The following is a 10,272-nucleotide window of genomic DNA, read 5'->3' as shown; positions in this document are numbered from 1 at the left end:
ATCCGGGTTCACACTTTGGTCATGGTTCTTGGTGATCCATGCATTGGCATAGAACTCTTGAACCATTAAGATTCCGACTTGTTGAATAGGGTTGGTAAGAACTTCCCAACCTCTTCTTCGGATCTCATGTCGGATCACCGGATATTCACTCTTTTTGAGTGAAAAAGGGACCTCGGGGATCACCTTCTTCAAGGCCACAACTTCATAGAAGTGGTCTTGATGCACCCTTGAGATGAATCTTTCCATCTCCCATGACTCGGAGGTGGAAGCTTTTGCCTTCCCTTTCCTCTTTCTAGAGGTTTCTCCGGCCTTGGATGCCATAAATGGTTATGGAAAAACAAAAAGCAATGCTTTTACCACACCAAACATAAAAGGTTTGCTCGTCCTCGAGCAAAAGAAGAAAGAAGATAGTTGAAGAAGAAGAAATGAAGGAGATGGGGGAGGCTTTGTGGTTCGGCCAAAGGAGGAGAAAGAGTGTTTATGTTGTGTGAAAATGAAGGAGTGAAGATGGGTTTATATAGGAGTGGAGGAGGGTGATGGTTCGGTCATGTGTGGGAGGGTTTGGGTGGGAAAGTGGTTTGAATTTGAAGGGTGAAGTAGATGGGGTTTTATGAAGGATAGATGTGAGTGGTGAAGAGAAAGATGGGATTTGATAGGTGAAGGGTTTTTGGGGAAGAGGTGTTGAGGTGATTGGTGAATGGGTGAAGAAGAGAGAGAGTGGTGGGGTAGGTGGGGATCCTGTGGGGTCCACAGATCCTGAGGTGTCAAGGAAAAGTCATCCCTGCACCAAGTGGCAAGCAATAATGCGTTTTGAGCCAATTCTGGCGTTAAACGCCGAGCTGGTGCCCATTTATGGCGTTGAACGCCAAGTATTTGCCCTTTTCTGGCGTTTAACGCCAGTCTGGTGCCCCTTTCTGGCGTTAAACGCCCAGAATGGTGTCAGACTGGGCGTTAAATGCCCAACTGCTAGCCTTACTGGCGTTTAAACGCCAGTAGGTTCTTCCTCCAGGGTGTGCTATTTTTCTTCCTGTTTTTCTTTCTCTTTTTGCTTTTTCAATTGATTTTGTGACTTCTCATGATCATCAACCTACAAAAGAACATAAAATAACAACGGAAAATAGATAAAATATAACATTGGGTTGCCTCCCAACAAGCGCTTCTTTAATGTCAGTAGCTTGACAGAGGGCTCTCATGGAGCCTCAGAAATACTCAGAGTAATGCTGGAACCTCCCAACACCAAACTTAGAGTTTGAATGTGGGGGTTCAACACCAAACGTAGAAGTTGGTTGTGGCCTCCCAACACCAAACTTAGAGTTTGACTGTAGGGGCTCTGTTTGGCTCTGTTTTGAGAGAAGCTCTTCATGCTTCCTCTCCATGGTGACAGAGGGATATCCTTGAGCCTTAAACACCAAGGATTCTTCATTCGCTTGAATGATCAATTCTCCTCTATCAACATCAATCACAGCCTTTGCTGTGGCTAGGAGGGATCTGCCAAGGATGATGGATTTATCCATGCACTTCCCAGTCTCTAGGACTATGAAATCAGCAGGGATGTAATGGTCTTCAACTTTTACCAGAACATCCTCTACAAGTCCATAGGCTTGTTTTCTTGAATTGTCTGCCATCTCTAGTGAGATTTTTGCAGCTTGCACCTCAAAGATCTCTAACTTCTCCATTACAGAGAGAGGCATGAGGTTTACACTTGACCCTAAGTCACACGAGGCCTTCTTGAAGGTCATGGAGCCTATGGTACAAGGTATTGAAAACTTCCCAGGATCCTGTCTCTTTTGAGGCAGTTTCTGCCTAGACAAGTCATCCAGTTCCTTGGTGAGCAAAGGGGGTTCATCTTCCAAAGTCTCATTTCCAAATAACTTGTCATTTAGCTTCATGATTGCTCCAAGGTATTTAGCAACTTGCTCTTCAGTGACATACTCATCTTCTTCAGAGGAAGAATACTCATCAGAGCTCATGAATGGCAGAAGTAAGTCCAATGGAATCTCTATGGTCTCATTTTGAGCCTCAGATTCCCATGGTTCCTTATTGGGGAACTCATTGGAGGCCAGTGGACGTCCATTGAGGTCTTCCTCAGTGGCGTTCACTGCCTCTTCCTCCTCTCCAAATTCGGCCATGTTGATGGCTTTGCACTCTCCTTTTGGATTTTCTTCTGTATTGCTTGGAAGAGTACTAGGAGGGAGTTCAGTAATTTTCTTGCTCAGCTGACCCACTTGTGCCTCCAAATTTCTAATGGAGGACCTTGTTTCAGTCATGAAACTTTGAGTGGTTTTGATTAGATCAGAGACCATGGTTGCTAAGTCAGAGGTATTCTGCTTAGAACTCTCTGTCTGTTGCTGAGAATATGATGGAAAAGGCTTACTATTGCTAAACCTGTTTCTTCCACCATTATTGTTGTTGAAACCTTGTTGAGGTCTCTGTTGATCCTTCCATGAGAGATTTGGATGATTTCTCCATGAGGGATTATAGGTGTTTCCATAGGGTTCTCCCATGTAATTCACCTCTTCTATTGAAGGGTTCTCAGGATCATAAGCTTCTTCTTCAAATGAAGCTTCCTTAGTACTGCTTGGTGCATTTTGCATTCCAGACAGACTTTGAGAAATCATATTGACTTGTTGAGTCAATATTTTATTCTGAGCCAGTATGGCACTCAGAGTGTCAATCTCAAGAACTCCTTTCTTCTGATTGGTCCCATTGTTCACAGAATTCCTTTCAGAAGTGTACATGAATTGGTTATTTGCAACCATTTCAATCAGCTCTTGAGCTTCTGTAGGCGTCTTCTTCAGATGAAGAGATCCTCCAGCAGAGCTATCCAAAGACATCTTGGATAGTTCAGAGAGACCATCATAGAAAATTCCAATGATGCTCCATTCAGAAAGCATATCAGTGGGACACTTTTTGATTAATTGTTTGTATCTTTCCCAAGCTTCATAGAGGGATTCTCCTTCCTTTTGTCTGAAGGTTTGGACTTCCACTCTAAGCTTACTCAATTTTTGAGGTGGAAAGAACTTTGCCAAGAAGGCATTGACTAGCTTTTCCCAAGAGTTCAGGCTTTCTTTAGGTTGTGAGTCCAACCATATTCTAGCTCTGTCTCTTACAGCAAAAGGGAATAGCATAAGTCTGTAGACCTCAGGGTCAACCCCATTAGTCTTGACAGTGTCACAGATTTGCAAGAACTCAGCTAAAAACTGATGAGGATCTTCTAATGGAAGTCCATGGAACTTGCAATTCTGTTGCATTAGAGAAACTAATTGAGGCTTAAGCTCAAAGTTGTTTGCTCCAATGGCAGGGATAGAGATGCTTCTCCCATAGAAGTCGGGAGTAGGTGCAGTAAAGTCACCCAGCACCTTCCTTGCATTGTTGGCATTGTTATTGTTTTCAGCTGCCATGGGTTCTTCTTCTTTGAAGATTTCTGTTAGGTCCTCTACATAGAGTTGTGCCTTGGCTTCTCTTAGCTTTCGCTTCAAGGTCCTTTCAGGTTCAGGATCAGCCTCAACAAGAATGCTTTTGTCCTTGCTCCTGCTCATAAGAAAGAGAATAGAACAAGAAAATGTGGAATCCTCTATGTCACAATATAGAGATTTCTTGAGGTGTCAGAGGAAAAGAAAAATAGAAGGCAGAAGTAGAAAATTCGAACTTATCAAAGAAGATGGAGTTCGAATTTTGCATTAAGTAATAGTGTTAGTCCATAAATAGAAGGATGTGAGAAGAGGGGAAGTAATTTTCGAAAATAAAGTAAAAGATTTTGAAAACATTTTGAAAAACACTAATTTATTTTCGAAAATAAAAGTGGGAAAGAAATCAAGTGATTTTTGAAAAAGAATTTGAAATTAGAAATCAAAAGGATTTGATTGAAATTTATTTTGAAAAAGATGTGGTTAAGAAGATATGATTGGTTTTAAAAAGATGTGATTGAGAAGATATGATTTGAAAAACATTTTTAGAAAAATTTGATTTTGAAAATTAATGACTTGGCTATCAGGAAAAGATATGATTCAAACATTAAACCTTTCTCAACAGAAAAGGCAACATACTTGAAATGTTGAATCAAATCATTAATTGATAGCAAGTATTTTTGAAAATGGAAAGAAATTGAATTTGAAAAAGATTTGATTGAAAAGATATGATTTGAAAAAGATTTGATTTTGAAAAGATTTTGAAAACTTGAAAAAAAATTTGCATTGAAAACAAAATCTTCCCTCTTGTGCCATCCTGGCGTTAAACGCCCAGAATGGTGCACATTTTGGCGTTTAACGCCCAAAACTCTACCCTTTTGGGCGTTAAACGCCCAACCAGGCACCCTGGCTGGCGTTTAAACGCCAGTCTGTCCTTCTTCACTGGGCGTTATGAACGCCCAGCTTTTTCTGTATAATTCCTTTGCTGTATGTTCTGAATCTTCAATTCTTTGTATTATTGACTTGAAAAGACACAAATTAAAAATATTTTTGGATTTTTAATAGTGAGGAATAATCAAAATGCAACTAAAATCAAATAATAATGCATGCAAGACACCAAACTTAGCAATTTGTATACTACTGACACTAATGAGAGTGCATATGAGACACATAAACACTCAAGTCAAGAGGAATTAAAGATCTGAGTAATTAAATCATCAAGAACATCTTGAAGATCACTAAGACACATGAATGAATGCAAGAAAAACAGAAACATGCAATTGACACCAAACTTAAAATGAGACTCTAGACTCAAACAAAAAATTTTTTGGATTTTATGATTTTCTAATTTTTTTTTGTGCTTTTTCGAAAATTAAGTGGAGAAAGAAAATGAAGGTATCAAAATTCTTAATGAGAATTCCAGGAATCATGCAATGTTTAGTCTAAGACTCCGGTCCAGGAATTAGACATGGCTTCACAGCCAGCCAAGCTTTCAAAGAAAGCTTCGGTCCAAAACACTAGACATGGCCAAAGGCCAGCCAAGCCTTAGCAGATCACTGCTCCAATAGCAAGATTGATAGAAATCAACAAGCTCTTGTGATGATAAGTTGAAACCTCGGTCCAATGAAATTAGACATGGCTTCACAGCCAGCCAGATTTCAACAGATCATCATGAAACTATAGAATTCATTCTTAAGAACTCTGAAGAAAAAAAATACCTAATCTAAGCAACAAGATGAACCGTCAGTTGTCCATACTCGAACAATCCCCGGCAATGGCGCCAAAAACTTGGTGCACGAAATTGTGATCAATACTTTTCACAAATCAAATAATCCCCGGTAATGAATCCAAAAACTTGGTGTTCAATACCATGGCATAAACACAACTTCGCACAACTAACCAGCAAGTGTATTGGGTCGTCCAAGTAATAAACCTTACGCGAGTAAGGGTCGATCCCACAGAGATTGTTGGTATGAAGCAAGCTATGGTCACCTTCTAAATCTTAGTCAGGCAAACTCAAATGGATATGGGTGATATACGAATAAAACATAAAGATAAAGATAGAGATACTTATGCAATTCATTGGTGGGAATTTCAGATAAGCGTATGAAGATGCTTGTCCCTTCCGTCTCTCTGCTTTCCTACTATCTTCATCCAATACTTCTTACTCCTTTCCATGGCAAGCTTATGCAAGGGTTTCACCGTTGTCAGTGGCTACCTCCCATCCTCTCAGTGGAAATGTTCAACGCACCCTGTCACGGCACGACTATCCATCTGTCGGTTCTCAATCAGGCCGGAGTAGAATCCAGTGATTCTTTTGTGTCTGTCACTAACGCCCCGCCTTCAGGAGTTTGAAGCTCGTCACAGTCATTCAATCATTGAATCCTACTCAGAATACCACAGACAAGGTTAGACCTTCCGGATTCTCTTGAATGCCGCCATCAGTTCTAGCCTATACCACGAAGACTCTGATCTCACGGAATGGCTGGCTCGGTTGTCAGGCGAGCACTCGGTTGTCAGGCGATCAACCATGCATCGTGTATCAGGAATCCAAGAGATATTCACCCAATCTAAGGTAGAACGGAGGTGGTTGTCAGGCACACATTCATAGGTGAGAATGATGATGAGTGTCACGGATCATCACATTCATCAAGTTGAAGAACAAGTGATATCTTAGAACAAGAACAAGCGGAATTGAATAGAGGAACAATAGTAATTGCATTAATACTCGAGGTACAGCAGAGCTCCACACCTTAATCTATGGTGTGTAGAAACTCCACCGTTGAAAATACATAAGAACAAGGTCTAGGCATGGACGAATGGCGTTGGAAAGCAGACATCCTGGGCTTTCCAGCTATATATGATAGTCCATACTTTGCCCAAGATTTGATGGCCTAAACCGGCGTTCAAAGTCACCCTCAGGAATCCCAGCGTTAAACGCTGGAACTGGCACCCAAATGGGAGTTAAACGCCCAAACTGGCTCTAAAGCTGGCGTTTAACTCCAAGAGGAGTCTCTGCACGAAATTTGCTTCTTTGCTCAGCCCAAGCACACACCAAGTAGGCCCGGAAGTGGATTTTTATGTTATTTACTCAATTCTGTACACCTTAGGCTACTAGTTTCTTATAAGTAGGACCTTTTACTATTGTATTCATATATCAGGGTAGCCATCTTCATTTTATGCTATCTTAGATCATTGGGAGGCTGGCCATTCGGCCATGCCTAGACCTTATGCTTATGTATTTTCAACGGTGGCGTTTCTACACACCATAGATTAAGGTGTGGAGCTCTGCTGTACCTCGAGTATTAATGCAATTACTATTGTTCTTCCATTCAATTCCGCTTGTTCTTGTTCTAAGATATCACTTGTTCTTCAACTTGATGAATGTGATGATCCGTGACACTCATCATCATTCTCACCCATGAACAAGGTGACTGACAACCACTCTTGTTCTACAAGCAACAAAGGCTCCAGTGAATATCTCTTGGGTTCTTTAACCGGAATCTTCGTGGTATAGGCGAGAACTGATGGCAGCATTCAAGAGAATCCGGAAGGTCTAACCTTGTCTGTGGTATTCTGAGTAGGATTCAATGATTGAATGACTGTGACGTGCTTCAAACTCCTGAAGGCGGGGCGTTAGTGACATACGCAAAAGAATCACTGGATTCTATTCCGGCCTGATTGAGAACCGACAGATGAATTCCGCTATGCTGTGACAGAGCATATGCAATCGCTTTCACTGAGAGGATGGGAGGTAGCCACTGACAACGGTGAAACCCTTGCTTAAGCTTGCCATGGAAAGGAGTAAGAAGGATTGGATGAAGACAGTAGGAAAGCAGAGAGACGGAAGGGAAGGCATCTTCATGCGCTTATCTGAAGTTCCTACCACTGAATTACATAAGTATCTCTATCTTTACCTTTGTGTTATTTTCGTTCATCACCATATACATTTGAGTTTGCCTGACTAAGATTTACAAGATGACCATAGCTTGCTTCAATACTAACAATCTCCGTGGGATCGACCCTTACTCGCGTAAGGTTTATTACTTGGACGACCCAGTGCACTTGCTGGTTAGTTGTGCGAAGTTGTGTAATGCCATGGTATTGAACTACCAAGTTTTTGGGGTTCATGACCGGGGATTATGAGAGTTGTGAAAAAGTATTGTTCAGAATTTCGCGCACCAAGTTTTTGGCGCCGTTGCCGGGGATTGTTCAAGTTTTGAGCAAGCTTTTGGTAACATCAGTGCCAAGATCCGGCAACAACACCAAGTTTTTGGCGTTATTGCCAGGGATTGTTCAAGTTTGGACAACTGACGGTTCATCTTGTTGCTTAGATTAGGTATTTATTTTTTTTTCGAAATTCTTGAAGATGAGTTCTAGAGTTTCATGATGATTTGTTGAAGTCTGGCTGGCTGAGAAGCCATGTCTAATCTCATTGGACCGAGGTTTCAACTTATCATCACAAGAGCTTGTTGATTTTCATCAATCTTGCTTTTGGAGCAGTGATCTGCTAAGGCTTGGCTGGCCTCTGGCCATGTCTAGTGTTTTGGACCGAAGCTTTCTCTGAAAGCTTGGCTGGCTATGAAGCCATGTCTAATTCCTGGACCGGAGTCTTAGACTAGCATTGCACTGATTCCTGGAATTCTCATTGAGAATTTTGATATCTTTTTCCACTTAATTCTCGAAAAACACAAAAAAATCAAAAAAATCATAAAATCCAAAAATATTGTATGAGTCTAGTGTTTCATTCTAAGTTTGGTGTCAATTGCATGCATTCATTCATGTGTCTCAGTGATCTTCAAGATGTTCTTGATGATTTACTTGCTCTGATCTTTGAATTCTATTGACTTGAGTGTTTTGTGTGTCTCATATGCATTTTCATTTTGTTAGTGTCAGTAGTATACAAACTGCTAAGTTTGGTGTCTTGCATGCATTGTTATTTCATTCTTGTTGCATTTTGATTTTTCTTTATTATTAAAAATCCAAAAATATTTTTAATTTGTGTCTTTTCAAGTCAATAATACAGAGAATTGAAGATTCAGAACATACAGCAGAGGAATTGCACAGAAAAAGCTGGGCGTTCAAAACGCCCAGTGAAGAAGGACAGACTGGCGTTTAAACGCCAGCCAGGATACCTGGTTGGGCATTTAACGCCCAAAAGGGTAGCATTTTGGGCGTTAAACGCCAGAATGTGCACCATTCTGGGCGTTTAACGCCAGGATGGCTAGAAGGGAAGATTTTGTTTTCAAATCAAATTTTTTTTTTCAAGTTTTCAAAATCTTTTCAAAATCAAATCTTTTTCAAATCAATTTTTCAATCAAATCTTTTTCAAAACCAATTTCTTTCCATTTTTAAAGATACTTACTATCAATTAATGATTTGATTCAACATTTCAAGTATGTTACCTTTTCTGTTGAGAAAGGTTTAATGTTTGAATCATATCTTTTCTTGTTAGTCAAGTTTTTAATTTTCAAATCAAATCTTTTTAAAATGTTTTTCAAATCATATCTTCTCAATCACATCTTTTCAAAACCAATCATATCTCCTTAACCACATCTTTTTCAAAATAGTTTTCAATCAAATCTTTTTGATTTCTAATTTCAAAACCTTTTTCAAAAAATCAATTGATTTCTTTTCCCTTTTCATTTTCGAAAATTAAGTAATATTTTCCAAAAATGTTTTCAAATTTCCTACTTAATTTTCGAAAATCACTTCCCTCCTTCTCACATCCTTCTATTTATGGACTAACACTATCCCTTAATGCAAAATTCGAACTCCATTTTCTCTGATAAGTTCGAATTTGCTACTCTTGTCTTCTACTCTTCTTTTCCTCTGACACCTAAAGGAATCTCTATACTGTGACATAGAGGATTCCACATTTTCTTGTTCTCTTCTCTTTCTTATGAGCAGGAGCAAAGACAAAGGCATTCTTGTTGAGGCTGATCCTAAACCTGAAAGGACCTTGAAGAGAAAGCTAAGAGAAGCCAAAGCACAACTCTCTTTAGAGCACCTGAACGAATTCTTCAAAGAAGAAGAACTCATGGCAGCCGAAAACAACAACAATGCCAACAATGCAAGGAAGGTGCTGGGTGACTTTACTGCACCTACTCCCGACTTCTATGGGAGAAGCATCTCTATCCCTGCCATTGGAGCAAACAACTTTGAGCTTAAGCCTCAATTAGTTTCTCTAATGCAACAGAACTGCAAGTTCCATGGACTTCCATTGGAAGATCCTCATCAGTTTTTAGCTGAGTTCTTGCAAATCTGTGACACTGTCAAGACTAATGGGGTTGACCCTGAGGTCTACAGACTTATGCTATTCCCTTTTACTGTAAGAGACAGAGCTAGAACATGGTTGGATTCTCAACCTAAAGAAAGCCTGGACTCTTGGGAAAAGCTAGTCAATGCCTTCCTGGCAAAGTTCTTTCCACCTCAAAAATTGAGTAAGCTTAGAGTGGAAGTCCAAACCTTCAGACAGAAGGAAGGAGAATCCCTCTATGAAGCTTGGGAAAGATACAAACAATTGATCAGAAAGTGTCCCACTGATATGCTTTCTGAATGGAGCATCATAGGTATTTTCTATGATGGTCTCTCTGAACTGTCCAAGATGTCTTTGGATAGCTCTTCTGGAGGATCTCTTCATCTGAAGAAGACGCCTACTGAAGCTCAAGAACTGATTGAAATGGTTGCAAATAACCAATTCATGTACACTTCTGAAAGAAATCCAGTGAACAATGGGACTAGTCAGAAGAAAGGAGTTCTTGAGATTGATACTCTGAATGCCATATTGGCTCAGAACAAAATATTGACTCAACAAGTCAATATGATTTCTCAAAGTCTGTCTGGAATGCAAAATGCACCAAGC

The 10,272-nt window shown here is 40.1% G+C and overlaps 2 non-coding genes across 2 annotated transcripts; one reads left to right on the top strand and one right to left on the bottom strand.

Annotated features, from left to right (window-relative positions):
- The first annotated feature begins 2,888 nt into the window (after positions 1-2,888).
- Positions 2,889-2,996, top strand: LOC112718715 (small nucleolar RNA R71). The gene has a single exon (XR_003161042.1). It is a non-coding gene; the product is annotated as a small nucleolar RNA R71 (small nucleolar RNA).
- Positions 2,997-9,852: 6,856 nt separating this feature from the next.
- Positions 9,853-9,960, bottom strand: LOC112718953 (small nucleolar RNA R71). Its single transcript, XR_003161278.1, has one exon. It is a non-coding gene; the product is annotated as a small nucleolar RNA R71 (small nucleolar RNA).
- Between the last annotated feature and the right edge of the window lie 312 nt (positions 9,961-10,272).

This window comes from Arachis hypogaea, chromosome 10 (genome assembly GCF_003086295.3).
Source record: "Arachis hypogaea cultivar Tifrunner chromosome 10, arahy.Tifrunner.gnm2.J5K5, whole genome shotgun sequence".
Taxonomy (NCBI): Eukaryota; Viridiplantae; Streptophyta; class Magnoliopsida; order Fabales; family Fabaceae; genus Arachis; species Arachis hypogaea.
The sequence above is the reverse complement of the archived record's forward strand: the minus strand, read 5'-3'. Positions and strand labels throughout refer to the sequence as shown.